The sequence below is a fragment of the Oncorhynchus keta genome, chromosome 17 (assembly GCF_023373465.1).
Source record: "Oncorhynchus keta strain PuntledgeMale-10-30-2019 chromosome 17, Oket_V2, whole genome shotgun sequence".
Lineage (NCBI taxonomy): Eukaryota > Metazoa > Chordata > Actinopteri > Salmoniformes > Salmonidae > Oncorhynchus > Oncorhynchus keta.
The window spans coordinates 52,580,709-52,586,708 of NC_068437.1; the positions used below are offsets into that span (position 1 = coordinate 52,580,709).

A 6,000-nucleotide genomic window follows, 5' to 3' on the forward strand; every position below is an offset into this window, starting at 1 on the left:
AGATAGAGAACTAGATGTTATCACTGTGGTAACATTACAGTACTGTAGCTACCCAGATAGAGAACTAGATGTTATCACTGTGTTAACATTACAGTACTGTAGCTACCCAGATAGAGAACAAGATGTTATCACTGTGCATTACAGTACTGTAGCTACCCAGATAGAGAACTAGATGTTATCACTGTGGTAACATTACAGTACTGTAGCTACCCAGATAGAGAACAAGATGTTATCACTGTGTTAACATTACAGTACTGTAGCTACCCAGATAGAGAACTAGATGTTATCACTGTGTTAACATTACAGTACTGTAGCCACCCAGATAGAGAACAAGATGTTATCACTGTGCATTACAGTACTGCAGCTACCCAGATAGAGAACTAGATGTTATCACTGTGCATTACAGTACTGTAGCTACCCAGATAGAGAACTAGATGTTATCACTGTGTTAACATTACAGTACTGTAGCTACCCAGATAGAGAACTAGATGTTATCACTGTGTTAACATTACAGTACTGTAGCTACCCAGATAGAGAACAAGATGTTATCACTGTGTTGACATTACAGTACTGTAGCTACCCAGATAGAGAACTAGATGTTATCACTGTGGTAACATTACAGTACTGTAGCTACCCAGATAGAGAACTAGATGTTATCACTGTGTTAACATTACAGTACTGTAGCCACCCAGATAGAGAACAAGATGTTATCACTGTGCATTACAGTACTGTAGCTACCCAGATAGAGAACTAGATGTTATCACTGTGCATTACAGTACTGTAGCTACCCAGATAGAGAACTAGATGTTATCACTGTGTTAACATTACAGTACTGTAGCTACCCAGATAGAGAACTAGATGTTATCACTGTGTTATCATTACAGTACTGTAGCTACCCAGATAGAGAACTAGATGTTATCACTGTGTTAACATTACAGTACTGTAGCTACCCAGATAGAGAACAAGATGTTATCACTGTGTTAACATTACAGTACTGTAGCTACCCAGATAGAGAACAAGATGTTATCACTGTGTTAACATTACAGTACTGTAGCTACCCAGATAGAGAACAAGATGTTATCACTGTGTTGACATTACAGTACTGTAGCTACCCAGATAGAGAACAAGATGTTATCACTGTGTTGACATTACAGTACTGTAGCTACCCAGATAGAGAACAGGATGTTATCACTGTGTTAACATGACAGTACTGTAGCTACCCAGATAGAGAACTAGGTGTTATCACTGTGCATTACAGTACTGTAGCTACCCAGATAGAGAACTAGATGTTATCACTGTGGTAACAGTACAGTACTGTAGCTACCCAGATAGAGAACTAGATGTTATCACTGTGTTAACATGACAGTACTGTAGCTACCCAGATAGAGAACTAGGTGTTATCACTGTGCATTACAGTGCTGTAGCTACCCAGATAGAGAACTAGATGTTATCACTGTGGTAACATTACAGTACTGTAGCTACCTAGATAGAGAACTAGATGTTATCACTGTGTTGACATTACAGTACTGTAGCTACCCAGATAGAGAACTAGATGTTATCACTGTGGTAACATTACAGTACTGTAGCTACCCAGATAGAGAACTAGATGTTATCACTGTGTTAACATTACAGTACTGTAGCCACCCAGATAGAGAACAAGATGTTATCACTGTGCATTACAGTACTGTAGCTACCCAGATAGAGAACTAGATGTTATCACTGTGCATTACAGCACTGTAGCTACCCAGATAGAGAACTAGATGTTATCACTGTGTTAACATTACAGTACTGTAGCTACCCAGATAGAGAACTAGATGTTATCACTGTGTTAACATTACAGTACTGTAGCTACCCAGATAGAGAACAAGATGTTATCACTGTGTTGACATTACAGTACTGTAGCTACCCAGATAGAGAACTAGATGTTATCACTGTGGTAACATTACAGTACTGTAGCTACCCAGATAGAGAACTAGATGTTATCACTGTGTTAACATTACAGTACTGTAGCCACCCAGATAGAGAACAAGATGTTATCACTGTGCATTACAGTACTGTAGCTACCCAGATAGAGAACTAGATGTTATCACTGTGCATTACAGTACTGTAGCTACCCAGATAGAGAACTAGATGTTATCACTGTGTTAACATTACAGTACTGTAGCTACCCAGATAGAGAACTAGATGTTATCACTGTGTTATCATTACAGTACTGTAGCTACCCAGATAGAGAACTAGATGTTATCACTGTGTTAACATTACAGTACTGTAGCTACCCAGATAGAGAACTAGATGTTATCACTGTGTTAACATTACAGTACTGTAGCTACCCAGATAGAGAACAAGATGTTATCACTGTGTTAACATTACAGTACTGTAGCTACCCAGATAGAGAACAAGATGTTATCACTGTGTTAACATTACAGTACTGTAGCTACCCAGATAGAGAACAAGATGTTATCACTGTGTTATCATTACAGTACTGTAGCTACCCAGATAGAGAACTAGATGTTATCACTGTGTTAACATTACAGTACTGTAGCTACCCAGATAGAGAACAAGATGTTATCACTGTGTTGACATTACAGTACTGTAGCTACCCAGATAGAGAACAAGATGTTATCACTGTGTTGACATTACAGTACTGTAGCTACCCAGATAGAGAACTAGATGTTATCACTGTGTTAACATTACAGTACTGTAGCTACCCAGATAGAGAACAAGATGTTATCACTGTGTTGACATTACAGTACTGTAGCTACCCAGATAGAGAACTAGATGTTATCACTGTGTTAACATTACAGTACTGTAGCTACCCAGATAGAGAACTAGATGTTATCACTGTGCATTACAGTACTGTAGCTACCCAGATAGAGAACTAGATGTTATCACTGTGTTAACATTACAGTACTGTAGCTACCCAGATAGAGAACTAGATGTTATCACTGTGTTAACATTACAGTACTGTAGCCACCCAGATAGAGAACTAGATGTTATCACTGTGTTAACATTAAAGTACTGTAGCTACCCAGATAGAGAACAAGATGTTATCACTGTGTTAACATTACAGTACTGTAGCTACCCAGATAGAGAACTAGATGTTATCACTGTGTTAACATTACAGTACTGTAGCTACCCAGATAGAGAACTAGATGTTATCACTGTGCATTACAGTACTGTAGCTACCCAGATAGAGAACTAGATGTTATCACTGTGTTAACATTACAGTACTGTAGCTACCCAGATAGAGAACAGGATGTTATCACTATGTTAACATGACAGTACTGTAGCTACCCAGATAGAGAACTAGGTGTTATCACTGTGCATTACAGTACTGTAGCTACCCAGATAGAGAACTAGATGTTATCACTGTGGTAACATTACAGTACTGTAGCTACCCAGATAGAGAACTAGATGTTATCACTGTGTTAACATGACAGTACTGTAGCTACCCAGATAGAGAACTAGGTGTTATCACTGTGCATTACAGTACTGTAGCTACCCAGATAGAGAACTAGATGTTATCACTGTGGTAACATTACAGTACTGTAGCTACCCAGATAGAGAACTAGATGTTATCACTGTGTTAACATTACAGTACTGTAGCCACCCAGATAGAGAACAAGATGTTATCACTGTGCATTACAGTACTGTAGCTACCCAGATAGAGAACTAGATGTTATCACTGTGCATTACAGTACTGTAGCTACCCAGATAGAGAACTAGATGTTATCACTGTGTTAACATTACAGTACTGTAGCTACCCAGATAGAGAACAAGATGTTATCACTGTGCATTACAGTACTGTAGCTACCCAGATAGAGAACTAGATGTTATCACTGTGCATTACAGTACTGTAGCTACCCAGATAGAGAACTAGATGTTATCACTGTGTTAACATTACAGTACTGTAGCTACCCAGATAGAGAACTAGATGTTATCACTGTGTTATCATTACAGTACTGTAGCTACCCAGATAGAGAACTAGATGTTATCACTGTGTTAACATTACAGTACTGTAGCTACCCAGATAGAGAACAAGATGTTATCACTGTGTTAACATTACAGTACTGTAGCTACCCAGATAGAGAACAAGATGTTATCACTGTGTTAACATTACAGTACTGTAGCTACCCAGATAGAGAACTAGATGTTATCACTGTGTTAACATTACAGTACTGTAGCTACCCAGATAGAGAACAAGATGTTATCACTGTGTTGACATTACAGTACTGTAGCTACCCAGATAGAGAACTAGATGTTATCACTGTGTTAACATTACAGTACTGTAGCTACCCAGATAGAGAACTAGATGTTATCACTGTGCATTACAGTACTGTAGCTACCCAGATACAGAACAAGATGCTATCACTGTGTTAACATTACAGTACTGTAGCCACCCAGATAGAGAACTAGATGTTATCACTGTGCATTACAGTGCTGTAGCTACCCAGATAGAGAACAAGATGTTATCACTGTGTTAACATTACAGTACTGTAGCTACCCAGATAGAGAACAAGATGTTATCACTGTGTTAACATTACAGTACTGTAGCCACCCAGATAGAGAACAAGATGTTATCACTGTGCATTACAGTACTGTAGCTACCCAGATAGAGAACTAGATGTTATCACTGTGCATTACAGTACTGTAGCTACCCAGATAGAGAACTAGATGTTATCACTGTGTTAACATTACAGTACTGTAGCTACCCAGATAGAGAACTAGATGTTATCACTGTGTTATCATTACAGTACTGTAGCTACCCAGATAGAGAACTAGATGTTATCACTGTGTTAACATTACAGTACTGTAGCTACCCAGATAGAGAACAAGATGTTATCACTGTGTTAACATTAAAGTACTGTAGCTACCCAGATAGAGAACAAGATGTTATCACTGTGTTAACATTACAGTACTGTAGCTGCCCAGATAGAGAACAAGATGTTATCACTGTGCATTACAGTACTGTAGCTACCCAGATAGAGAACAAGATGTTATCACTGTGTTAACATTACAGTACTGTAGCTACCCAGATAGAGAACAAGATGTTATCACTGTGTTAACATTAAAGTACTGTAGCTACCCAGATAGAGAACTAGATGTTATCACTGTGTTAACATTACAGTACTGTAGCTGCCCAGATAGAGAACAAGATGTTATCACTGTGCATTACAGTACTGTAGCTACCCAGATAGAGAACTAGATGTTATCACTGTGTTAACATTACAGTACTGTAGCCACTCAGATAGAGAACAAGATGTTATCACTGTGCATTACAGTACTGCAGCTACCCAGATAGAGAACTAGATGTTATCACTGTGTTAACATTACAGTACTGTAGCTACCCAGATAGAGAACTAGATGTTATCACTGTGTTAACATTACAGTACTGTAGCTACCCAGATAGAGAACAAGATGTTATCACTGTGTTAACATTACAGTACTGTAGCTACCCAGATAGAGAACTAGATGTTATCACTGTGTTAACATTACAGTACTGTAGCTACCCAGATAGAGAACTAGATGTTATCACTGTGTTAACATTACAGTACTGTAGCTACCCAGATAGAGAACAAGATGTTATCACTGTGCATTACAGTACTGTAGCTACCCAGATAGAGAACTAGATTTTATCACTGTGGTAACATTACAGTACTGTAGCTACCCAGATAGAGAACTAGATGTTATCACTGTGTTGACATTACAGTACTGTAGCTACCCAGATAGAGAACTAGATGTTATCACTGTGTTGACATTACAGTACTGTAGCTACCCAGATAGAGAACTAGATGTTATCACTGTGTTGACATTACAGTACTGTAGCTACCCAGATAGAGAACTAGATGTTATCACTGTGTTAACATTACAGTACTGTAGCTACCCAGATAGAGAACTAGATGTTATCACTGTGCATTACAGTACTGTAGCTACCCAGATACAGAACTAGATGTTATCACTGTGCATTACAGTACTGTAGCTACCCAGATAGAGAACTAG

The 6,000-nt window shown here is 38.5% G+C and overlaps 1 protein-coding gene across 2 annotated transcripts in view; it reads left to right on the top strand.

Annotated features, from left to right (window-relative positions):
* LOC118375448 (potassium voltage-gated channel subfamily D member 2-like) overlaps positions 1–6,000 on the top strand; it is a 126,668-nt gene that overhangs the window by 59,271 nt on the left and 61,397 nt on the right. The window lies entirely within an intron of this gene.